At 46.3% G+C, this 26,635-nt stretch overlaps 1 pseudogene; it reads left to right on the top strand.

Annotated features, from left to right (window-relative positions):
* The first annotated feature begins 708 nt into the window (after positions 1-708).
* The window catches only part of LOC115120919 (TRAF2 and NCK-interacting protein kinase-like), a 57,895-nt pseudogene continuing 31,968 nt past the window's right edge, over positions 709-26,635 (top strand).

Below are 26,635 nucleotides of genomic sequence, written 5' to 3'. Positions count from 1 at the left end.
CTACTCTGTTCTATTCTCAGGAATCATCTATGTTTTGTTCTATTCTTAGGAATCATTTCTACTCTGTTCTATTCTCAGGAATAATTTCTACTCTGTTCTATTCTAATGACAACATCTCTACTCTGTTCTATTCTCAGGAATAATCTATATTCTATTGCCTTGAGCTCTCTGTTATAAAACACATTCTCAATGGGATAAAGGACAAATAAAACCAAACAAAAAGAACTAAATGGGCCGCATTGAATGAAACTTTTCTATTCTGAACTGCTGATTAGTTCCTGTACACAGCACTATGTTCATAATACAAACATAGAGTATTTATAATAATAATACCTCCTAAAACATTTCAATATGAAAGAGTTGTGACCAAGTGTATGACGTCTACATGGATGCTATGTACGTACAACAAAGTCGATTGGCCCTTTTTCAACTCAAGTAGTTTGATACATTGCTATGTTTTTATTTAGAAATCCCTTTTACAAAAAGTCCCACTTTACATAACATCATTACTAAACTTTAGACAAACCAGTTACCACACCCCGGTGTCAGGGATGGCTTACTCTGGAAATTCCTTTGGTCTCTACCGAGTTCAAATAATTCAATTGGGCAATCCTCTGGAGTGGGCGTGGTTTACAGATTTGCCCCGCCCGCGGTGTCTTTGATTGACATTGCTCAAGAGCATCTGCAGCCAGCAAACCGTGAGTTCTCGCTCTGTCTGTTGAAGAGACATGGATTTGGTGCTGCTGCTGATCATGTTCACGTCCCATTATAGTCACACACCAGCATCTCTGCTCTAGCAGGCTTTTTTAACGTCGGTCACCTCTAAACCTACTGACAAACGGGGATATATTATATGCTCTCTTTTTTTATTTTCTCTCTCTTTCGGTCTCAGTCGCAATCTCTCGATCGCTTATCGGTGAGAAAGAGGTAGGCAGGCTTGTTTCCCCGTGGAAGAGGGCAGCCTATAGCGGGGGCCAAGGGCATTTACTCCGTGGTCTCGTTGTCTGGATGGTTTCTGATTCTGGTGATTTTTATAATATTTCATTTGAATCATGGCGACTGATTCCCCTGCCCGGAGTCTGGATGAGATCGACCTGTCTGCTCTACGGGTAAGATAAACCCGGATCTACATCATGTATCTGTTTCAGTGTCAGAGATGGCTACTACTCTCTCTCTGTGTCTCTCTCTCTCTCTCTCTCTCTCTCTGTGTGTGTGTGTGTGTGTGTGTGTGTGTGTGTGTGTGTGTGTGTGTGTGTGTGTGTGTGTGTGTGTGTGTGAGAGAGAGAGACAACGCTTCTAAAATGGGTCAAATTCCCCATCCCTCCCTACAGCCACCAACATGGCAGACTGGCCTACCGATGTTTGTGCAGAGGCCTGTATAGCACTGTTCATAGCCTAATGGCAGGTGGTTATACAATGTAACACTATATGAACATACTCAGTGGAAAAACGTCAACCAAGTGTTTCTCTTTCTGCTGATTTACTAACGATTTAGCAAGGTAAACAATGGTAGGTATGAAATGGCATGACAGCGTAGCAGTGTAATCTGAATCTGGTGCGCGCGGTGCTTCGGTGGTCTCGGTTTTTAGGTCTGAATATGTCGCTTTCATTGAGCCAGTCCGCGGTGGAATGTAGCCTACGCACACACACAGCATGTTAATATGAGTCTACCAAAACAGCCTGGTAGCTTTCATGGGCATTTACTGTATGTATACATTATACATTAAGGCATTCATGCATACTGTGTGTGTGTGTGTGTGTGTGTGTGTGTGTGTGTGTGTGTGCGTGAACAACAAATGTCACTCACTGTTAAACATGGGTAGAGAGAGTCCTCTACAAAGGATACTATTAAATAATCACTAAGTATCTATTTACATGTCATACTGTATATTGTCTATTTTACATTACCTTGATATATTGCATATGCCAATATGGTTATATGTTGGTATAACCATCAGTGTAGATGCTAAACTCTGCTAAGCCAGTAATGCTAGTGGCTAGGCTACCTGTAGACTGTGTTGTCTGTGCACTCTTAGAAAAAATGGTTCCAAATGGGTTCTGCGGCTATCCCCATAGGAGAACGCTTTTTGTTTCCAGGTAGAACCCTTTTTGGTTGCAGGTATAACTGTGTTGGTTTCCATGTAGAACCCTGTGTGGAAAGGGTTCTACATGGAACCCAAACGGGTTGTACCTGCAACCAAAAGTGATTATTCAAAGGGTTCTCCTATGGGGACAGACAAAGAACCCTTTATGGTTCTAAATTGCAATTCCAATTTATTTTCTAAGAGTGTAGACTGGGTCTGTACGCTACTGTTACTGCACTCTCTGGTTATTTTGTGAACCCTGAGAAAAGACACACGCACGCACACACACACACACACACACACTGCATGATGGATACACCTACTCTGCAAGATGCTGTGTGTGCGTTTGCATTTGTTTGTGTGTGTGTGTGGTCAGGTACTGTGTATAGATATAAGCTATGACCCACAGACAGGTACACAGACTAGTATAAAGGATGATAGGCAGTTTTTTCATGTCATTCTAGAATCTCCATTACATAACAGAACTCACAATATGACATAGTACTGTACATATAGGGAGCCATTTGACATCCCGGGTTGCCAGATTGGGTTGGTGTCATGGTAAGGATGAGGGCAGAGTCAGGGTTGACATTTTGGTAGAGGGCAGAGCCAGTCTATAGCTGAGCTGTCTATAGCTGAACTCTACAGTAGCATGTGCCTATTCAGGTTGTGCAGAGCCAGTCTAGCTGAGATGTGCAGTGGCCTGTTCAGCTGGTGCAGAGCCAGTCTAGCTGAGATGTACAGTGGCCTGTTCAGGTTGTGCAGAGCCAGTCTAGCTGAGATGTACAGTGGCCTGTTCAGGTTGTGCAGAGCCAGTCTAGCTGAGATGTACAGTGGCCTGTTCAGGTTGTGCAGAGCCAGTCTAGCTGAGATGTGCAGTGGCCTGTTCAGGTTGTGCAGAGCCAGTCTAGCTGAGATGTGCAGTGGCCTGTTCAGGTTGTGCAGAGCCAGTCTAGCTGAGATGTGCAGTGGCCTGTTCAGGTTGTGCAGAGCCAGTCTAGCTGAGATGTGCAGTGGCCTGTTCAGGTTGTGCAGAGCCAGTCTAGCCGAGATGTACAGTGGCCTGTTCAGGTTGTGCAGAGCCAGTCTAGCTGAGCTGTACCGTGGCCTGTTCAGGTTGTGCAGAGCCAGTCTAGCTGAGATGTACAGTGGCCTGTTCAGGTTGTGCAGAGCCAGTCTAGCTGAGATGTGCAGTGGCCTGTTCAGGTTGTGCAGAGCCAGTCTAGCTGAGATGTGCAGTGGCCTGTTCAGGTTGTGCAGAGCCAGTCTAGCTGAGATCTACAGTGGCCTGTTCAGGTTGTGCAGAGCCAGTCTAGCGGAGATGTACAGTGGCCTGTTCAGGTTGTGCAGAGCCAGTCTAGCTGAGCTGTACAGTGGCCTATTGAGGTTGCCAGGTTGTGCAGAGCCAGTCTAGCTGAGATGTACAGTGGCCTATTGAGGTTGCCAGGTTGGGCAGAGCCAGTCTAGCTGAGATGTACCGTGGCCTATTGAGGTTGCCAGGTTGGGCAGAGCCAGTCTAGCTGAGATGTACAGTGGCCTATTGAGGTTGCCAGGTTGGCAGAGCCAGTCTAGCTGAGATGTACAGTGGCCTATTGAGGTTGCCAGGTTGGCAGAGCCAGTCTAGCTGAGATGTACAGTGGCCTATTGAGGTTGCCAGGTTGGGCAGAGCCAGTCTAGCTGAGATGTACCGTGGCCTATTGAGGATGCCAGGTTGGGCAGAACCAGTCTAGCTGAGATGTACCGTGGCCTATTGAGGTTGCCAGGTTGGGAAGAGCCAGTCTAGCTGAGCTGTACAGTGGCCTGTGTGGATTACAGTTCTCCACCAGTCAGTCGCAGACATTAATCCACTGTTTAGTGGGTCACTGGCTAGACTGGCCTAGGAACCGCTGGACAGATGAGTGTGTGTGTGTGTTGTACAGTGGCCTGTGGGGATTACAGTTCTCCACCAGTCAGTCGCAGACATTAATCCACTGTTTAGTGGGTCACTGGCTAGACTGGCCTAGGAACCGCTGGACAGATGATTGTGTGTGTGTGTTGGGAAATCCTGACTGAGAAGTGGTCAGAGAATTGGTGATACAGCACACCCACACGCACAGTCAGAAGCCAGGCAGTCAGCTGATGACATCAACAGACAACAGATCAGCAGGACAGCACTGACCACACACACACACACACACACACACACACACACACACACACACACACACACACACACACACACATAGGTGTAGGGTGAGGAGCTGATGATTGAGAGACAAAGAAAAAGGGGGAACGAGGAAGGGAGAGAGAACTAGATGGAGAGTGAGAGAAAGAGAGAGATTGAGTGCCAGTTATGTCACAGATGACACCCTATCCTCCATTACTTTTGGCCAGAGCACTAGCCGTTATATAGAGGACACTCTCAACCTAAACCCACCTACGCCCCAGAACTGACCAACAAGCATATTATTCATGAACTATCTGGACGTGTTGTACTGAAATGTCTCCCCCTGAATGTGTCTGGGTGACCTAATTTCCCGCTGAGCCACAAGAACCCCTTATTCACACTCTTTCCGTAGCCACACACACACACTTTAGAGACATAGAGTTTGAAGAATGTATACAAGGCCTCACGAGGAGCTGAACAGAGAATAAGATTCATCAGCAGAGAGAGAACATTTGTGTGAGTCATCCGGTACAGTAGAGTCCTTCTCTCATGACAGTGGTTTTTTAGATAGGACCAGTTACAACGTGACTCCCATCATCCACTAACCTACTATAATCTAATCATCTCACACACAACCTGTGAGCCCATTCTGTTGTATTAAATAGTCATGATAACGGACACTTTTCTATCAGTTAGCCTGAGGATATGAATGAACTGGAGCAGCAACAACAGTCTGTTAGACTCTGTACACACACACACACACACACACACACACACACACACACACACACACACACACACACACACACACACACACTTAGACACACTTGATCACTAACTCTTGTGTGGGCTTGTTTAGAAGAGTGAGTGTTTCTGTGTTTCTCATGGTACCACAGGAGGTAAAGAAGGGAAGAAAAGATGAGGAGATGAGATGGAGATGGAGAGATGAGGAGATGGCTTGAGAGAGAACATAAAAGAGAGTAGAAGTGCCACAGTGGTGCTTAGATACTGCTGGAATGAGAGATGGAGGGAGAGACGGATGGAAAGAGAGTAAAACCACCACAGCCAAAAGGCTCAAGTCTGTTGGAATGAGAGAGCGATGGAGAGAGAGAGAGAGAATAAAAGAGAGTATGACAGTGCCATAGCATTTCTCAGAGACGGGCTGGAATGAGAGAGAACGAGAGAACTAAACTGTGAGAGCTACATATGTCTACTCAGGCTGGCTGGAGATGAATGGAGAGAGAAAGAGAGAGAGAGTTGGAGTGAGAGAAGAGAGTGAAAGAAAGAGAGAGTGAGGGCTACAGAGGGGGGAGTTGAATTCCAGCTATTGTTGGAATGCCTTAGCAACACAGCAAAGTGTGTGTGTGTGTGTGTGTGTCTGTCTGTGTCTGTCTGTGTGTATTTGTAAGGTCACTGGGTTCTCTGCTGGGGTCTAGCGATTCCTCTTGTAAACTCTACTGTCTAGTAAGCTGATCGTTATGAAGCCACTTTAGATTGCTATCGACAGTAGCAGTCTATTAGCATCAGCTAGCTTCAGGCTAACTTTCGGTAGCCTATCTCTGGGGGCTAGCATCAAGCTAACTGTCTATATGTGCTAGCATCAATATAACAGTCTATCTGTCTGGGATGGGGACTAGCATCAAGCTAACAGTCTATAGCTTATGTCTGGGGGCTAGCATCAAGCTAACACCTCTATAACTGCCAGCTTCGAGCTAAATGTCTGTTTGCTCTGTGACTCTGAATCTGTCTCTCTTCAGGACCCAGCAGGCATCTTTGAGCTGGTGGAGTTGGTGGGCAATGGAACCTACGGACAGGTGTACAAGGTAAGACACACACTTCTTTCTCTCTGTCCTGGTCTCCCTCTCTCCCCCTGGTCTCCCTCTCTCCCCCTGGTCTCCCTCTCTCCCCCTGGTCTCCCTCTCTCCCCCTGGTCTCCCTCTCTCCCCCCTGGTCTCCCTCTCTCACCCCTGGTCTCCCTCTCTCCCCCTGGTCTCCCTCTCTCACCCCTGGTCTCCCTCTCTCCCCCTGGTCTCCCTCTCTCCCCCTGGTCTCCCTCTCTCCCCCTGGTCTCCCTCTCTCCCCCTGGTCTCCCTCTCTCCCCCTGGTCTCCCTCTCTCACCCCTGGTCTCCCTCTCTCCCCCTGGTCTCCCTCTCTCCCCCTGGTCTCCCTCTCCCCCTTTCTCTTATCAGTTGGAAACAGTCATTTGTATCTGACAAGATGCAGAGGGATGTATATTTCAGGACACAGGATATGACTGAGCGATTTCCCGTCTCTGCCTCTGTCAGGGGTTTATGTTTGATTGGCGTAATGGAGGCTCGGGGTCTCAGTTGCTCCAGTGTGAGCCCAAGTGTTACTGTCTTTTTTTTTACAAACCTCCTTTCCTCTCCTCTCCTTTCGTTTCCTCTCCTTTCTTTATCTGTCCTCTCCTCTCCCGTGAAGACATTCCTTTATAGATGCACCTTTGAATATGTTGTTTCAACGGTGTTCATTAGAGATGGGAATTGCCAGGGACCTTGCGATATGATATTATCACCATACTTAGGTGCCGATGTGATGTGTATTGTGATTCTCACGATTCTACATGTATTGTGATTCGATATTGTGATTTTATTGCGATTCGATGTTCTAGACATGTTGCTCACCATGTCTGCTACAGGGAGACGAGGGAGAGAGCCACGAGAAAACCAAATCAAAGTCACCGAAATAAAAGTGCTGAAAACAAATTGGCTCCCAATGTAAAAATCAGATGGATAACAAGCTATGAAGGTAATATACTGGGTTTTTGGTGCAGGTACGGGTACAGGTACAGGTACAGGTACAGCCAACTAGCACAAAAATAATGTTGCGATATTGTCCAAACGTTACGATCCAAAAATAATATCCTGATTATGTAACTGTATCAATATTTTCCCCCCGTCACTAGTGTTCATGTTTGTGTATAATGGACTAGTGTGTGTGTGAAGGTCATGTTGGAATGGGGAGTAGAGTTGTGCTCTGATTGGATAAACAAAAGAGGTCAGCTAGACGTCAACACTGTTAGCCACAGATAACGTTTGACAGCCTCTTCCGTATGTGTGTGTGTGTTTCTGTGCATTTGTGAGAGAAAATGCGCAAGAGAGGTGTTTCTGTGAGACTTGCATCTTGTGCATGTGTGTTTGTGTGTCTGCGCGTGCTTGTGTGTGTGGGGTGTGTGAGAGTTATGTGAGTTCAGTTATTGCTGATGATGCTCTCTGACTGAAAGTCACGCCTCATTTGCTGGATGACATTCAGCCTGTCTACTGTAATACACTCTGGCCATATAGGCCCACTGCAGTATACTGTAGTATATACTAACCCTGTCTACTCTAATACACTATACACTACTAATACACTCTGGCCATATAGGCCCACTGCAGTATACTGTAGTATATACTAACCCTGTCTACTCTAATACACTATACACTACTAATACACTAAAGCCATATAGGCCCACTGCAGTATACTGTAGTATATACTAACCCTAACCATGTCTACTGTAATATACTATAGCCATATAGGCCCACTGCTGTACTGCAGTATACTGTAGTTTAAACTAACACTGTCTACTGTAATACACTATAGCCATATAGGCCCACTGCTGTACTGCAGTATACTGTAGTATATACTAACCCTGTCTACTGTAATATACTATAGCCATATAGGCCCACTGCTGTACTGCAGTATACTGTAGTATATACTAACCCTGTCTACTGTAATATACTATAGCCATATAGGCCCACTGCTGTACTGCAGTATACTGTAGTTTAAACTAACACTGTCTACTGTAATACACTATAGCCATATAGGCCCACTGCTGTACTGCAGTATACTGTAGTATATACTAACCCTGTCTACTGTAATACACTATAGCCATATAGGCCCACTGCAGTATACTGTAGTATATACTAACCCTGTCTACTGCAGTATACTGTAGTATATACTAACCCTGTCTACTGCAGTATACTGTAGTATATACTAACCCTGTCTACTGCAGTATACTGTAGTATATACTAACCCTGTCTACTGCAGTATACTGTAGTATATACTAACCCTGTCTACTGTAATACACTATAGCCATATAGGCCCACTGCTGTACTGCAGTATAATGTAGTATATACTAACCCTGCAGTATACTGTAGTATATACCAACCCTGTCTACTGCAGTATACTGTAATATATCTGCGGATGTTGTAGAGCATGAACCTACAGGAACGGGCCACCGCCTTGATGTTGGCTGAGAACGACAGGGTGTTGTCGACAGGGTGTTGTCCAGGATCACGCCAAGGTTCTTAGCGCTCTGGGAGGAGGACACAATGGAGTTGTCAACCGTGATGGCGAGATCATGGAACGGGCAGTCCTTCCCCGGGAGGAAGAGCAGCTCCGTCTTGCCGAGGTTCAGCTTGAGGTGGTGATCCGTCATCCACACTGATATGTCTGCGAGACATGCAGAGATGCGATTCGCCACCTGGTCATCAGAAGGGGGAAAGGAGAAGATTAATTGTGTGTCGTCTGCATAGCAATGATAGGAGAGACCATGTGAGGTTATGACAGAGCCAAGTGACTTGGTGTATAGCGAGAATAGGAGAGGGCCTAGAACAGAGCCCTGGGGGACGCCAGTGGTGAGAGCGCGTGGTGAGGAGACAGATTCTCGCCACGCCACCTGGTAGGAGCGACCTGTCAGGTAGGACGCAATCCAAGCGTGGGCCGCGCCGGAGATGCCCAAATCGGAGAGGGTGGAGAGGAGGATCTGATGGTTCACAGTATACTGTAGTATATACTAACCCTGCAGTGTACTGTAGTATATACTAACCCTTTCTACTGTAATACACTATAGCCATATAGGCCCACTGCTGTACTGCAGTATACTGTAGTATATACTAACCCTGTCTACTGCAGTATACTGTAGTATATACTAACCCTGTCTACTGCAGTATACTGTAGTATATACTAACCCTGTCTACTGCAGTATACTGTAGTATATACTAACCCTGTCTACTGCAGTATACTGTAGTATATACTAACCCTGTCTACTGCAGTATACTGTAGTATATACTAAACCTGTCTACTGCAGTATACTGTAGTATATACTAACCCTGTCTACTGCAGTATACTGTAGTATATACTAAACCTGTCTACTGCAGTATACTGTAGTGTATACTGCAGTAAACTGTAGTATATACTAACCCTGTCTACTGCAGTATACTGTAGTATATACTAACCCTGTCTACTGCAGTATACTGTAGTATTTACTAACCCTGTCTACTGCAGTATACTGTAGTATATACTAACCCTGTTTACTGCAGTATACTGTAGTATATACTAAACCTGTCAACTGCAGTATACTGTAGTGTATACTGCAGTAAACTGTAGTATATACTAACCTTGTCTACTGCAGTATACTGTAGTATAGACTAACCCTATCTACTGCAGTATACTGTAGTATACACTAACCCTGTCTACTGCAGTATTTTTAATTATTATTATTTTTTTTTATTTTACCTTTATTTTACTAGGCAAGTCAGTTAACCTCTTGCTTCTACTTGGGACGCTTGCGTCCCAACTAGAGCTCTGGAAATGCAAATGCGCTACGCTAAATGCTAATAGTATTAGTTAAAACTCAAACGTTCATTAAAATACACATGCAGGGTATCGAATTAAAGCTACACTCGTTGTGAATCGAGGCAACAAGTCAGATTTTTAAAATGCTTTTCGGCGACAGCATGAGAAGCTATTATCTGATAGCATGCACCAATACACTACAACACAAAAGCACAGCAGGGGACGTAAACAAAATAATTAGCATTTCGGCGTTACACAAACCGCACAATAAAATAGAAAACAGTCATTACCTTTCACCATCTTCTTTGTTGGCACTCCTAGATGTCCCATAAACACTATTGGGTCTTTATTTCGATTAAATCGGGCCATATAAAGCCAAGATATCGTTATATGTAGACTGTGTGATAAACGAAAAAAACAGCGATTTCACAACGTAACGTCATTTTTTAAAATTCAAAAAGTAGACGATAAACTTTCACAAAACACTTCGAAATACGTTTGTAATGCTACTTTAGGTATTAGTAAACGTTAATAAGCGATAAAAATCATCAGGAGGCGATGTAAAAATCATTAGCTGTCGTCTTGGAAAAAATTTCACGAGAGAGCTCTTCCAAATGATCTGGGCGGAGACTGGAGGTAAGTGGTTCCCCTGATTCGGTTCAACCAAGAATCAAAGATGATTCAATTCACAAGACTCTAGACAACATGGGGATGCTGTGGGAGTTGAATCCTCGGTCTTATCTAATTCGTCTCACTGTGAACAATTGCTGGAAGTGGCGCAAGGATATTTATTTCCATTTTCTGTGATCAGGTTTTCCTGCGCTTTCCGATGTAACGCACGTTATGTTATAGCCACAGTCGTGATTTAACCAGTTTTAAAAACGTCCGAGTGTTTCCTATCCACACATTCTAACCATATGAACGTACTATATTCCTGGCATGAGTAGCAGGGCGCTGAAATGTTGCGCGATTTTTAACAAAATGTTCAAAAAAGTAGAGGGTAGGAGCAACAGGTTTTAAGAACAAATTCTTATTTTCAATGACGGCCTAGGAACAGTGGGTTAACTGCCTGTTCAGGGGTATAGTATAGTATATACAAACCCTGTCTACTGTAGTATACTGTAGTATATACTAACCCTGTCTACTGCAGTATACTGTAGTATATACTAAACCTGTCTACTGCAGTATACTGTAGCTGTATCTTTTGACCCCAGTGGAGAGGATCAAAAGTTCCCTGACAACATGAAATAGTGCCTTCACACAGACAGTGTGGTGAAGAAGGCGCAACCGCAGGGCTCTCCAGAGGGTGTTGCGATCTGCCCAACGCATCACCGGGGGCACACAGCACCGGTTGGGTATAATGTGTATATTTATGTTGTGTATATTCAGGGCGCATTTGTAAAAGAGTCCAAGGTCTCTATGTTTTCCCTGTTACAATAAAAGTGACATAAAATCAAAATAACGCTAACGTCTAGCAACCCAAAGGTTGTTTGTTCGAATTTCATCACGCACAACTTTAGCTAATTAGCAACCTTGCAACTACTTACTACTTTTTAGTCTTTGCAACTACTTAGCATGCTAGCTAGCCCTAACCTTAACCCTTTAAACGTAACGTTAACCCCTCACCTAGCAACAAAAAAATTGGAATTCGTAACATATAGTACAAATTGTAAATCGTAACATATCATACGAAATGGATGTGTAGGGCGTGAGATGTGACTGAAATGTTGCGTGTGGGGAGAAAGCAACGACTGAGAGCGAGAAAGGGTGTCACAGGAAGGCCTAGAAGATCATTAAAACCTCAACCACCCGAGCCACGGCCTGTTCACCCCCCCAAAGAAATAAAACAACAGTAAAAATACATTTGAAATAAGAGTAGCAAGGCTATATACAGACACCTGTTAGTCAGGCTGATTGAGGTAGTATGTACATGTGGGTATGGTTAAAGTGACTATGCATATATGATGAACAGAGAGTAGCAGAAGTATAAAAGTGGGGTTGGCGGGTGGAGGGTGGTGGGACACAATGCAGATAGCCTGGTTAGCCAATGTGCGGGAGCACTGATTGGTCGGGCCAATTTAGGTTGTATGTACATGAATATATAGTTAAAGTGACTAAGCATATAAGATAAACAGAGAGTAGCAGCAGCGTAAAAGAGGGGGGGGGACACAATGCATATGTGGTTAAAAACTTTTGAGAAGCCTTTTTGTCCTAGACTTGGCACTCCGGTACCGCTTGCCATGCAGTAGTAGAGAGAACAGTCTATGACTGGGGTGGCTGGGGTCTTTGGCAATTTGTATGGCCTTCCTCTGATACCGCCTGGAGTAGAGGTCCTGGATGGCAGGCAGCTTTGCCCCAGTCATGTACTGGGTCAAACGCACTACCCTCTGAAAGTGCCTTGCGGTCGGAGGCCCGAGCAATTGCTGTACCAGGCAGTGATAAAACCGGTCAGGATGCTCTCGATGTTGCAGCTGTAGAACCTTTTGAGGATCTCAGGACCCATGCCAAATCTTTTTAGTTTCCTTAGGGGGAATATCGTCGTGCCCAATCTAGTTTGATGTTGATGTGGACACCAAGGAATTTGAAGCTCTCAACCTGCTCCACTACAGCCCCGTCGATGAGAATGGTGACGTGCTCGGTGCTCCTTTTCCTGTAGTCCACAATCATCACCGTAGTCTTGGTTACATCTAGAAGGCGGAGACAGTACAGGCACTTCCAAGCTGGGACAGAGAGACTGAGAAACCTCTTCTATCTCCAGGCCATGAGACTGTTAAACAGTCACCACTAGCCGGCCTCCGCCCAGCACCCTGCCCTGACACTTAGTCACCGTACTTCACCCTACACCTTAGAGACTGCTGCCTTATGTACATAGACATGGAACACTAGTCACTTGAATGATGTTTACCTACTGTTTTACCCACTTTATACAGTGGGGCAAAAAAGTATTTAGTCAGCCACCAATTGTGCAAGTTCTCCCACTTAAAAAGATGAGAGAGGCCTGTAATTTTCATCATAGGTACACTTCAACTATGACAGAAAAAATGAGGAAAAAAATCCAGAAAATCACATTGTAGGATTTTTTATGAATTTATTTGCAAATTATGGTGGAAAATAAGTTAACTGTTAACTGTAATGTACTGTAGTTAATCTCTTTCTACTTAACCTGTAGTGTAGTTAATCTCTTTATAACTGAACCTGTTAACTGTCATGTAGTGTAGTGTTCATCTCTTTCTAACTTAACCTGCTAACTGTAATGTAGTGTAGTTCATCTCTTTATAACTGAACCTGTTAACTGTAATGTACTGTAGTGTTAATCTCTTTCTAACTGAACCTGTTAACTGTAATGTACTGTAGTGTTCATCTCTTTATAACTGAACCTGTAGTGTAGTTAATCTCTTTCTAACTGAACCTGTTAAATATAATGTACTGTAGTGTTCATCTCTTTCTAACTTAACCTGCTAACTGTAATGTAGTGTAGTTAATCTCTTTCTAACTGAACCTGTTAACTGTAATGTAGTGTAGTTAATCTCTTTCTAACTGAACCTGTTAACTGTAATGTAGTGTAGTTAATCTCTTTCTAACTGAACCTGTTAACTGTAATGTAGTGTAGTTCATCTCTTTCTAACTGAATCTGTTAACTGTAATGTAGTGTAGTTAATCTCTTTCTAACTGAACCTGTTAACTGTAATGTAGTGTAGTTAATCTCTTTCTAACTGAACCTGTTAACTGTAATGTAGTGTAGTTCATCTCTTTATAACTGAACCTGTTAACTGTAATGTAGTGTAGTTCATCTCTTTCTAACTGAATCTGTTAACTGTAATGTAGTGTAGTTCATCTCTTTCTAACTGAACCTGTTAACTGTAATGTAGTGTAGTTAATCTCTTTCTAACTGAATCTGTTAACTGTAATGTAGTGTAGTTAATCTCTTTCTAACTGGACCTGTTAACTGTAATGTAGTGTAGTTAATCTCTTTCTAACTGAATCTGTTAACTGTAATGTAGTGTAGTTCATCTCTTTCTAACTGAACCTGTTAACTGTAATGTAGTGTAGTTCCTCTCTTTCTAACTTAAACTGCTAACTGTAATGTAGTGTAGTTCATCTCTTTCTAACTGAATCTGTAGTGTAGTTCATCTCTTTCTAACTGAACCTGTTAACTGTAATGTAGTGTAGTTCATCTCTTTCTAACTGAACCTGTTAACTGTAATGTAGTGTAGTTCACTTTCTAACTGAACCTGTTAACTGTAATGTAGTGTAGTTCATCTCTTTCTAACTGAACCTGTTAACTGTAATGTAGTGTAGTTCATCTCTTTCTAACTGAACCTGTTAACTGTAATGTAGTGTAGTTCACTTTCTAACTGAACCTGTTAACTGTAATGTAGTGTAGTTCACTTTCTAATTGAACCTGTTAACTGTAATGTAGTGTAGTTCATCTCTTTCTAACTGAACCTGTTAACTGTAATGTAGTGTAGTTCATATCTTTCTAACTGAACCTGTTACCTGTAATGTACTGTAGTCTCTTGTTTCTTCTTCTCCCTTGGTATCCAAGATCCATCAACACTCCCTCTTTCTACCTCTCTCTCTGTTATTCTCTCTCCCTTGCAAACTAAGGTGATTTTGGGAATCCATCCATCTATGTCTCTCTCTCTCTCTCTCTCTCTCTCTCTCTCTCTCTCTCTCTCTCTCTCTCTCTCTCTCTCTCTCTCTCTGTCCTTCAGTCTGCATGCAGTTCTTATCAATATATAATGACATTTTTCCGTCATGTATTTTGAGTGTGTGTGTAAATCTGCCCCTACATTTCTCTGTTCCATATGAAAAGCCTTAATGGCCCATGTGGGTGTGTGTGTGTACCCTGAGAGCTGATAAAAGATCCAGAAATAGAGAACATACTGAATAATTTCTCTCTCTTTTCATCGTTCCCCATCTCTCTCTTTTCATCGTTCCCTCTCTCTCTTTTCATCGTTCCCTCTCTCTCTTTTCATCGTTCCCTCTCTCTCTTTTCATCGTTCCCCCTCTCACTCTTTTCATCGTTCTCCCTCTCTCTCTCTTTTCATCATTCTCCCTCTCTCTCTCTTCATCGTTCTCCCTCTCTCTCTTTTCATTGTTCCCCCTCTCTCTCTCTTCATCGTTCTCCCTCTCTCTTTTCAACATTCCCCCTCTCTCTCTTTTCCCCTTGCTTGAGAATATTTGAAGGTGGCTATGGGAGTTGTTATTTTCTACTGTAAACTCTGACTGCCTAAGGGGAGACCCGGTCAGGCACAGAGAACACTACTGTAAACTCTGACTGCCTAAGGGGAGACCCGGTCGGGCACAGAGAACACTACTGTAAACTCTGACTGCCTAAGGGGAGACCCGGTCGGGCACAGAGAACACTACTGTAAACTCTGACTGCCTAAGGGGAGACCCGGTCGGGCACAGAGAACACTACTGTAAACTCTGACTGCCTAAGGGGAGACCCGGTCGGGCACAGAGAACACTACTGTAAACTCTGACTACCTAAGGGGAGACCCGGTCGGGCACAGAGAACACTACTGTAAACTCTGACTGCCTAAGGGAGACCCGGTCGGGCACAGAGAACACTACTGTAAACTCTGACTGCCTAAGGGGAGACCCGGTCGGGCACAGAGAACACTACTGTAAACTCTGACTGCCTAAGGGGAGACCCGGTCGGGCACAGAGAACACTACTGTAAACTCTGACTACCTAAGGGGAGACCCGGTCGGGCACAGAGAACACTACTGTAAACTCTGACTGCCTAAGGGGAGACCCGGTCGGGCACAGAGAACACTACTGTAAACTCTGACTACCTAAGGGGAGACCCGGTCGGGCACAGAGAACACTACTGGTGGATTGATGTGTTGATTGCATTGTCGGAACTAGAAGCACAAGCATTTCGCTACACTCGCTACACTCACATTAACATCTGCTAACCATGTGTATGTGACAAATACAATTTTATTTTACTTGATTTGATCACATCAGTTTGTGTCACTACCACTATTTAAAAAGAGAAGACACACAACACTTTAGAGTATGATTCACACACGCACGCAAGAACGCCTAGAGTGATGTGTGTGTGTGTGGTACAGTGTGTACTACAGTGTGTACATGACGTGCTTGTGGTTTGTGCATCGCTGACGGTTATTGGTCAATTTAAAACAGACCTGGAGTGGAAATTGTGTTATTAGGGAAAAGGGGCGGGTCTTGATCAAATGTAGATTAGAATGGGATTATTAGCCGTGGGAAGAACACCACTCCTTTACCTAATCTCACCTGTCCTCTACGGTTCTCTTTCCCCTCTCTCTGCCACCCACCCTCCCCTCTCTCTCTCCCACCCACCCTCCCCGCTCTCTCTCCCTCCTCCTTCCTTTTCTGTGGAAAAACTTTAAAGATAGTTATCTCTTCACCTACCATGAGTCATGTTGCTAACGACACACAAACCCACAATCTTGCACACACACACACCTGGCAGTGTGTTCATTAGTCCACTCCTCCCCCGAGGCTACACGCTCCACTTACCCACAATGCACCCCTCACCCAGACCTCCCTGGGTCAATTAGCCTGATATCAATAATGACTTCAGTGTGAGAGAGAGAGACAGGATTGGGGATGTCTCTCATTAGCCTCTTCTCCTTAGCCTCCTCTCATTTGCCTCTTCTCCTTAGCCTCCTCTCATTAGCCTCTTCTCCTTAGCCTCCTCTCATTAGCCTCTTCTCCTTAGCCTCCTCTCATTAGCCTCTTCTCATTAGCCTCCTTTCATTAGCCTCCTCTCCACTCCTCTCTCCTTTCATTAGCCTCCTCTCCTTAGCCTCCGCTCCTCTTTCCTTTCCTTAGCCTCCTCTCCTTAGCCTCCTCTCCTTAACCTCCGCTCCCTTCTCCTTTCCTTAGCCTCCTCTCCCTAACCTCCGCTCCCCTCTCCTTTCCTTAGCCTCCTCTCCTCTCCTTAGCCTCCCCTCCTCTCCTTAGCCACCTCTCCTCTCCTTAGCCTTCTCTCCTCTTCTCTCTGTAGCCTTCTCTCCTCTCCTCTCCTTAGCCTCCACTCCTCTCCTTAGCCTCCTCTCCTCTCCTTAGCCTTCTCTCCTCTCCTCTCTGTATCCTCTCCTCTCCTCTCTGTATCCTTCTCTCCTCTCTGTATCCTTCTCTCTTCTCTGTATCCTTCTCTCCTCTCTGTATCCTTCTCTCCTCTCTGTATCCTTCTCTCCTCTCTGTATCCTTCTCTCCTCTCTTGTATCCTTCTCTCCTCTCTTGTATCCTTCTCTCCTCTCTGTATCCTTCTCTCCTCTCTGTATCCTTCTCTCCTCTCCTCTCCTCTCTGTATCCTTCTCTCCTCTCCTCTCTGTATCCTCCTCTCCTCTCTGTAGGCTTCTCTCCTCTCCTCTCTGTAGCCTTCTCTTCTCTCCTCTTTGTACCTTCTCTCTCTCTCACTCTTTCTCTGTAAATCTCCTTGGTTGTTAATTTGACCTCCGGAACTGCTAGAGTGAAACACTGATTTGCTGAACCTGGCTCTCCAGCTCACACTGCGGTGTGTGTGTGTTTACGTGTGCATATTTGTGCACGTCTCATCTTTAGAGTATATGCAGTACTATACACCGCCTGTGTAGCTCCAGAGCACGGGCCTGGATTATGCTTCTCTGCCTGCTGCTCTGTCCGCTCAGGGCTCACCATGGCTGGGTTGGGCTGCTAGGATAATCCCAGGCTTCAGGCCCAGAGGTACATTTGAAGTCGTAAGTTTACATACACTTTAGCCAAATACATTTAAACTCAGTTTTTCACAATTCTTGACATTTAATCCTAGTAAAACATCCCTGTTTTAGGTCAGTTAGGATCACCACTTTATTTTAAGAATGTGAAATGTCAGGATAATAGCAGAGATAATGATTTATTTCAGCTTTTATTTCTTTCATCACATTCCCAGTTGGTCAGAAGTTTACATACACTCAATTAGTATGGGATAGTGTTGCCTTTAAATTGTTTAACTTTGGTCAAACGTTTCGGGTAGCCTTCCACAAGCTTCCCACAATAAGTTGGGTGAATTTTGGCCCATTCCTCCTGACATAGCTGGTGTAACTCAGTCAGGTTTGTAGGCCTCCTTGCTCGCACACGCTTTTTCAGTTCTGCTCACACATTTTCTACAGGATTGAGGTCAGGGCTTTGTGATAGCCACTCCAATACCTTGACTTTGTTGTCCTTAAGCTATTTTGCCACAACTTTGGAAGTATGCTTAGGGTCATTGTCCATTTGGAAGACCCATTTGCGACCAAGCTTTAACTTCCTGACTGATGTCTTGAGATGCTGCTTCAATATATCCACATCATTTTCCATCCTAATGATGCCTTCAATTTTGTGAAGTGCACCAGTCTCTCCTGCAGCAAAGCACCCTCACAACAGGATGCTGCCACCCCCATGCTTCACGGTTGAGATGGTGTTCTTTGGATTGCAAGCCTCCCCCTTTTTCCTTCAAACATAACGATGGTCATCATGGCCAAACAGTTTTATTTTTGTTTCATCTGTATCCTTCTCTCCTCTCCTCTCTGTATCCTTCTCTCCTCTCCTCTCCTCTCCTCTCCTTCCTCTCCTCTCTGTATCCTTCTCTCCTCTCTGTATCCTTCTCTCCTCTCTGTATCCTTCTCTCCTCTCCTCTCTGTATCCTTCTTTCCTCTCCTCTCTGTATCCTTCTCTCTTCTCCTCTCTGTATCCTTCTCTCCTCTCCTCTTTGTCGCCTTCTCTCCTCTGTAGCCTTCTCGTCTCTCCTCTCTGTATCATTCTCTTCTCTCCTCTCTGTAGAGGAGGACATTTCTCCAAAAAGTACAATCTTTGTTCCCATGTGCAGCTGCAAACCGTAGTCTTGCTTTTTTTATGGCGGTTTTGGAGCAGTGGCTTCTTCCTTGCTGAGCGGCCTTTCAGGTTATGTCGATATAGGACTTGTTTTACTGTGGATATAGATACTTTTGTACCTGTTTCCTCCAGCATCTTCGCAAGGTCCTTTGCTGCTGTTCTGGGATTGATTTGCACTTTTCGCACCAAAGTACGTTCATCTCTAGGAGACAGAACACGTCTCCTTCCTGAGAGGTATGACGGCTGCGTGGTCCCATGGTGTTTATACTTGTGTACTATTGTTTGTACAGATGAACGTGGTACCTTCAGGCGTTTGGAAATTGCTTCCAAGGATGAACCAGACTTGTGGAGGTGTACAATTTATTTCCTGAGGTCTTGGCTGATTTCTTTTGATTTTCTCATGATGTCAAGCAAAGAGGCACTGAGTTTGAAGGTAGGCCTTGAAATACATCCACAGGTACACCTCCAATTGACTCAAATTATGTCAATTAGCCTTTATAGCCTTTAGTCAACTTAGTGTTAGTAAACTTCTGACCCAATGGAATTGTGATGCAGTGAATTATAAGGGAAATAAACTGTCTGTAATCAATCATTGGAAAAATGACTTGTGTCATGCACAAAGGAGATGTCCTAATCAACTTGTCAAAACTATAGTTTGTTAACAAGAAATTTGTGGAGTTGTTGAAAAACTCCAACCTAAGTGTATGTAAACTTCTGACTTCAACTGTATATGGAGAGAGAGTGGCTCTTTGATGCCTGGGGAATCATATAGCATTGAGAGGGGAGGATGTGTGGGTTCTATGAGGAGGATGGGGGCTTGGTCTGTGTAGCTGTGGAGGGTGGGATGTGTGGGTTCTATGAGGAGGATGGGGGCTTGGTGTGTGTAGCTGTGGAGGGGAGGATGTGTGGGTTCTATGAGGAGGATGGGGGGCTTGGTGTGTGTAGCTGTGGAGGGGAGGATGTGTGGGTTCTATGAGGAGGATGGGGGCTTGGTGTGTGTAGCTGTGGAGGGGAGGATGTGGGGTTCTATGAGGAGGATGGGGGGCTTGGTGTGTGTAGCTGTGGAGGGGAGGATGTGTGGGTTCTATGAGGAGGATGGGGGGCTTGGTGTGTGTAGCTGTGGAGGGGGATATGTAGGTTCTATGAGGAGGATGGGGGCTTGGTGTGTGTAGCTGTGGAGGGGGGATGTGTGGGTTCTATGAGGAGGATGGGGGGCTTGGTGTGTGTAGCTGTGGAGGGGGGATGTGTGGGTTCTATGAGGAGGATGGGGGCTTGGTGTGTGTAGCTAGCTGTGGAGGGGAGGATGTGTGGGTTCTATGAGGAGGATGGGGGGGCTTGGTGTGTGTAGCTGTGGAGGGGGATGTGTGGGTTCTATGAGGAGGATGGGGGCTTGGTGTGTGTAGCTGTGGAGGGGAGGATGTGTGGGTTCTATGAAGAGGATGGGGGCGTGGTGTGTGTAGCTGTGGAGGGGGGGCTTGGTGTGTGTAGCTGTGGAGGGGGGGATATGTGTGTTCTATGAGAAGGATGTGGGGGCTTGGTGTGTGTAGCTGTGGGGGGGGAGGATGTGTGGGTTCTATGAGGAGGATGGGGGGCTTGGTGTGTGTAGCTGTGGAGGGGGGATATGTGGGTTCTATGAGGAGGATGGGGGGCTTGGTGTGTGTAGCTGTGGGGGGAGGATGTGTGGGTTCTATGAGGAGGATGGGGGCTTGGTCTGTGTAGCTGTGGAGGGGGATGTGTGGGTTCTATGAGGAGGATGGGGGGCTTGGTGTGTGTAGCTGTGGAGGGGGGGATATGTGGGTTCTATGAGGAGGATGTGGGGGCTTGGTGTGTGTAGCTGTGGGGGGGAGGATGTGTGGGTTCTATGAGGAGGATGGGGGGCTTGGTGTGTGTAGCTGTGGAGGGGGGATATGTGGGTTCTATGAGGAGGATGGGGGCTTGGTGTGTGTAGCTGTGGGGGGGAGGATGTGTGGGTTCTATGAGGAGGATGGGGGCTTGGTCTGTGTAGCTGTGGAGGGGGATGTGTGGGTTCTATGAGGAGGATGGGGGGCTTGGTGTGTGTAGCTGTGGAGGGGGGATATGTGGGTTCTATGAGTAGGATGGGGGGGCTTGGTCTGTGTAGCTGTGGAGGGGGATGTGTGGGTTCTATGAGGAGGATGGGGGCTTGGTGTGTGTAGCTGTGGAGGGGGATATGTAGGTTCTATGAGGAGGATGGGGGCTTGGTGTGTGTAGCTGTGGAGGGGAGGATGTGTGGGTTCTATGAGGAGGATGGGGGGCTTGGGTGTGTAGCTGTGGAGGGGGATATGTGGGTTCTATGAGGAGGATGGGGGCTTGGTGTGTGTAGCTGTGGAGGGGGGGTGTGTGGGTTCTATGAGGAGGATGGGGGGCTTGGTGTGTGTAGCTGTGGAGGGGAGGATGTGTGGGTTCTATGAGGAGGATGGGGGGCTTGGTGTGTGTAGCTGTGGAGGGGGATGTGTGGGTTCTATGAGGAGGATGGGGGGCTTGGTGTGTGTAGCTGTGGAGGGGAGGATGTGTGGGTTCTATGAGGAGGATGGGGGGCTTGGTGTGTGTAGCTGTGGAGGGGGGTTCTATGAGGAGGATGGGGGCTTGGTGTGTGTAGCTGTGGAGGGGGATGTGTGGGTTCTATGAGGAGGATGGGGGGCTTGGTGTGTGTAGCTGTGGAGGGGAGGATGTGTGGGTTCTATGAGGAGGATGGGGGCTTGGTGTGTGTAGCTGTGGAGGGGGGATGTGTGGGTTCTATGAGGAGGATGGGGGCTTGGTGTGTGTAGCTGTGGAGGGGAGGATGTGTGGGTTCTATGAGGAGGATGGGGTGGCTTGGTGTGTGTAGCTGTGGAGGGGGGATGTGTGGGTTCTATGAGGAGGATGGGGGGCTTGGTGTGTGTAGCTGTGGAGGGGGGATGTGTGGGTTCTATGAGGAGGATGGGGGCTTGGTGTGTGTAGCTGTGGAGGGGGGATGTGTGGGTTCTATGAGGAGGATGGGGGCTTGGTGTGTGTAGCTGTGGAGGGGAGGATGTGTGGGTTCTATGAGGAGGATGGGGGGCTTGGTGTGTGTAGCTGTGGAGGGGAGGATGTGTGGGTTCTATGAGGAGGATGGGGGGCTTGGTGTGTGTAGCTGTGGAGGGGGATGTGTGGGTTCTATGAGGAGGATGGGGGCTTGGTGTGTGTAGCTGTGGAGGGGGGATGTGTGGGTTCTATGAGGAGGATGGGGGCTTGGTGTGTGTAGCTGTGGAGGGGGATGTGTGGGTTCTATGAGGAGGATGGGGGGCTTGGTGTGTGTAGCTGTGGAGGGGGATGTGTAGGTTCTATGAGGAGGATGGGGGCTTGGTGTGTGTAGCTGTGGAGGGGGGATGTGTGGGTTCTATGAGGAGGATGGGGGCTTGTGTGTGTAGCTGTGGAGGGGGGATGTGTGGGTTCTATGAGGAGGATGGGGGCTTGGTGTGTGTAGCTGTGGAGGGGGATGTGTGGGTTCTATGAGGAGGATGGGGGGCTTGGTGTGTGTAGCTGTGGGGGGGGATGTGTGGGTTCTATGAGGAGGATGGGGGCTTGGTGTGTGTAGCTGTGGAGGGGGGGGGGTGTGGGTTCTATGAGGAGGATGGGGGCTTGGTGTGTGTAGCTGTGGAGGGGGATGTGTGGGTTCTATGAGGAGGATGGGGGGGGCTTGGTGTGTGTAGCTGTGGAGGGGGATGTGTGGGTTCTATGAGGAGGATGGGGGCTTGGTGTGTGTAGCTGTGGAGGGGGATGTGTGGGTTCTATGAGGAGGATGGGGGCTTGGTGTGTGTAGCTGTGGAGGGGGGATGTGTGGGTTCTATGAGGAGGATGGGGGCTTGGTGTGTGTAGCTGTGGAGGGGGTGTGTAGGTTCTATGAGGAGGATGGGGGCTTGGTGTGTGTAGCTGTGGAGGGGGGATGTGTGGGTTCTATGAGGAGGATGGGGGCTTGGTGTGTGTAGCTGTGGAGGGGGGGGATGTGTGGGTTCTATGAGGAGGATGGGGGCTTGGTGTGTGTAGCTGTGGAGGGAGGATGTGTGGGTTCTATGAGGAGGATGGGGGCTTGGTGTGTGTAGCTGTGGAGGGGGATGTGTGGGTTCTATGAGGAGGATGGGGGCTTGGTGTGTGTAGCTGTGGAGGGGAGGATGTGTGGGTTCTATGAGGAGGATGGGGGCTTGGTGTGTGTAGCTGTGGGGGGGGATGTGTGGGTTCTATGAGGAGGATGGGGGCTTGGTGTGTGTAGCTGTGGAGGGGGGATGTGTGGGTTCTATGAGGAGGATGGGGGCTTGGTGTGTGTAGCTGTGGAAGGGAGGATGTGTAGGTTCTATGAGGAGGATGGGGGCTTGGTGTGTGTAGCTGTGGAGGGGAGGATGTGTGGGTTCTATGAGGAGGATGGGGCTTGGTGTGTGTAGCTGTGGAGGGGAGGATGTGTGGGTTCTATGAGGAGGATGGGGGCTTGGTGTGTGTAGCTGTGGAGGGGAGGATGTGTGGGTTCTATGAGGAGGATGGGGGCTTGGTGTGTGTAGCTGTGGAGGGGAGGATGTGTGGGTTCTATGAGGAGGATGGGGGCTTGTGTGTGTAGCTGTGGAGGGGGATGTTCACATTGTCAGATGTGTCAACCTGCAATTTTACATCGGGATGTAGAAAGGAGAGTGTTATGTTTTTTTGTGTGTGTGTGTGTGTGTGTGTGTGTGTGTGTGGCACAATATGCAAACAGTATGCATTTCTTAGACTGGGTAGTCAGTGCGGGACGGAGGGAGGGAGAAAGTGGTTTCCTCTCATCTTTCCCTCCTCTGGGGAAGGTTGCTGTGGTCATGGAAATGGGGAAAAATAGCCTCCAACCTTCAGTCATTCTGTCCATCCCATCACCCACTTACCCCCTCACCCCTACCAGGACAATGCTCACTTCATCTCCTCTCCTGGTGTGTGTGTGTGTGTGTGTGTGCGTGTGTGTGTGCGCGTGTGCGTGCGTGTGCGTGTGTTGGCCACTGTACGTTGGACAGCCAGGTCTGTTGCTAGGCTACGGACAGGAAGTGTCCTGCATAGTAAATGTGTCTGAGGGGATCTGTGTAATGGAGTTGGCAGTGGACGCATACACACACACACACACACACACACACACACACACACACACAAACCCACACACACAAGCAATTGCGCACACACTCTTCAGCTGGTTGGGGCTATGAGGCTTCAGACAGCAGATCTAGGTCAGGAAGGCGAGAATAACGAATTGACGAATGAAAAAAGGAACGACGGTTTACATTCTGAATGAGTCGGCTTAGGGAAGAGAAGGGCTTTCCTTGCTATGAGAGCTGACACACACACACCCCACCAACGTGTGTGTGTGTGTGTGTGTGTGTGTGTGTGTGTGTGTGTGTGTGTGTGTGTGTGTGTGTGTGTGTGTGTGTGTGTGTGTGTGTACTTTGAGGTCCATAGACTGCTTTATTCTGGGAGTAATTCTATTGTTTTTGTCAAACAAAGAGACTTTTGTAGTTGTGGAATTGGGACTGATCCTAAAAGAAAAATATGTCTCCAAGAACATGTGTGTGTGTGAGTAAGTGTGTGTGTGTGTGTGTGTGTGTGTGTGTGTGAGTAAGTGTGTGTGTGTGTGTGGTGAAACGTATGGACTCTACTGTAGCCTGTATGAGTCGGAGTGGTAGCTCATTGGCCTGTGGCTAGTCGTTACTTAATTCCCCACATCCTCCCCTTCCCTCCTCCCCTCTTCTCTTCATTAATGTCTCTTCTATTCTGATTCTGTTCTTTATTCTCTCCTAGAACTAGGATCATTCAAGTATAAACATTTCTCCCTTGCCTGTTTCCTGCTGCTATTCTCGTTAATGATCAACATTAGTAGAAAACTCCACCCTAAAACAATCATTGGTTTCATTAGTCCTTTTATTATTGTTTCCTTTAGTCCTGTTGACAGAGTCACAAAATGTTTTGCTTGTCAGCAATCACGTTTTCAAGATATGTAACCTTCAAAATAGAGAAGTCATCCCTGTGTGACGCATTTTGCATCATTTGATGCATCATTTGCATTTTGAAAGTTTACATATCTTGAAAACAGGATTTCTGACAGAAAACTTTTTGAGACTATGTCAACAATGGACGAATGAAACAAATACCAAAATATCGTTTTTGGGTGGAGCTTTCCTTTAAGATTAGGTCCTTAACTAATTATCTTCTATCTGTCTCAGGGTCGTCATGTCAAGACAGGGCAACTTGCGGCCATCAAGGTCATGGATGTCACCGGGGTAAGTGACACGCATACATAATTATACACACACACACACATTCTAAGGTGCATATGTGTGTGTGTAGAATTGTAATGTGTGTGTGTGTGTGTGAGCATCGTTGTAATGTGTGTGTGTTCCAGGATGAGGAAGAGGAGATTAAAGGTGAGATCAACATGTTGAAGAAGTACAGCCACCATCGGAACATTGCCACCTACTACGGTGCCTTCGTCAAGAAGAACCCTCCTGGCATCGACGACCAGCTATGGGTATGTGTGTGTGTGTGTGTTTGCATCCATGTGTGCCTGCATGCGTATGTGCACAGGTGTGTGTGGTAACCCTTTTCTCTGTCTCTCTCTCTCTGTCTCTCTGTCTGTCTCTCTCTCTCTCGGTCTCTCTGTCTGTCTCTCTCTCTCTCTGTCTCTCTCTCTCTGTCTCTCTATCTCTCTGTCTCTCTGTCTCTCTGTCTCTCTCTCTGTCTCTCTCTCTCTCTGTCTCTCTCTCTCTCGGTCTCTCACTCTCTCTCTCTCTGTCTCTCTGTCTCTCTGTCTGTCTCTCTCTCTCTCTCTGTCTCTCTCTCTCTGTCTCTCTGTCTCTCTCTCTGTCTCTGTCTCTCTGTCTCTGTCTCTCTGTCTGTCTCTCTCTCTCTGTCTCTCTGTCTCTCTCTCTCTCGGTCTCTCTCTCTCTCGGTCTCTCTCTCTTTCTCTCGGTCTCTCTCTCTCTCTCTCTCTCTCGGTCTCTCTCTCCCTCTCTCTCTCTCTGTCTCTCTCTCTCTCTCTGTCTCTCACGGTCTCTCTCTCGGTTCTCTCTGTCTCTCTCTGTCTCTCTCTTTCTATCTGTCTCTATCTGTCTCTCTCTGTCTCTCTCTGTCTCTCTCTCTCTCTGGCTCTCTCTCTCTCTCTCTCTCTCTCTCTCTCTCTCTCTCGGTCTCTCTCTGTCTCTCTCTGTCTCTCTCTCTCTCTCTATCTGTCTCTCTCTGTCTCTCTCTGTCTCTGTAGTTGGTGATGGAGTTCTGTGGGGCGGGTTCAATAACAGATCTGATTAAGAACACCAAGGGGAACTCACTGAAGGAGGAGTGGACTGCCTACATCTGCAGAGAGATCCTCAGGGTAAGTATTGCTAAAAATGTAGTGCTGAGAGATGAACCAACATTTTGGTTATTTTGAGTTTTTTCAACAACTAGTTGACTAACATCAGTTCAGTTATTGAAATGACATTTCTAGGTATCTCTTCCTGAATTACATGATCTAAGTGATTGTAGTTGGTATTCAGCAGTCATATAAGCCTTATTTACTTTGAAGAACTACTAAAACTGTGATTTTGTCAGAAAGTGTAGCCTGAGACTTGGAATGAAATAATATTTTATTTAAGTAAAGTCAATAAATTATGATTAATAAGTGAAAAGCATAGTGCATTTACTGCATTTAATGTAAAAATAAATCATTGAAATCAAAAACCGTAATAATTTAAAAAAAATCTACCTCAAAAAGCACATCGCTCAGCACTACTACAATTATACTATTACAGTAGTGAAGTACGTTTAATACTACATCATATTTCTACTGGTATACTACTATAGAACAATACAACCAACACATTCAGAGTGTTCTGAAATTACCAATCATATCTCTCTCTTCATCCCATTCTCTGTCTGTCTCTCTCTCTCTCTCTCTCTCTCTATACCCCTCTCTCTACCTCTCTCTCTACCTCTCTCTACCTCTCTCTCTACCTCTCTCTACTTCTCTCTCTACTTCTC

The sequence above is a fragment of the Oncorhynchus nerka genome, linkage group LG2 (genome assembly GCF_034236695.1).
Source record: "Oncorhynchus nerka isolate Pitt River linkage group LG2, Oner_Uvic_2.0, whole genome shotgun sequence".
Classification (NCBI taxonomy): Eukaryota; Metazoa; Chordata; class Actinopteri; order Salmoniformes; family Salmonidae; genus Oncorhynchus; species Oncorhynchus nerka.
Note: the sequence above shows the minus strand (reverse complement) of the source record. Positions and strands in the feature narration are given on the sequence as shown.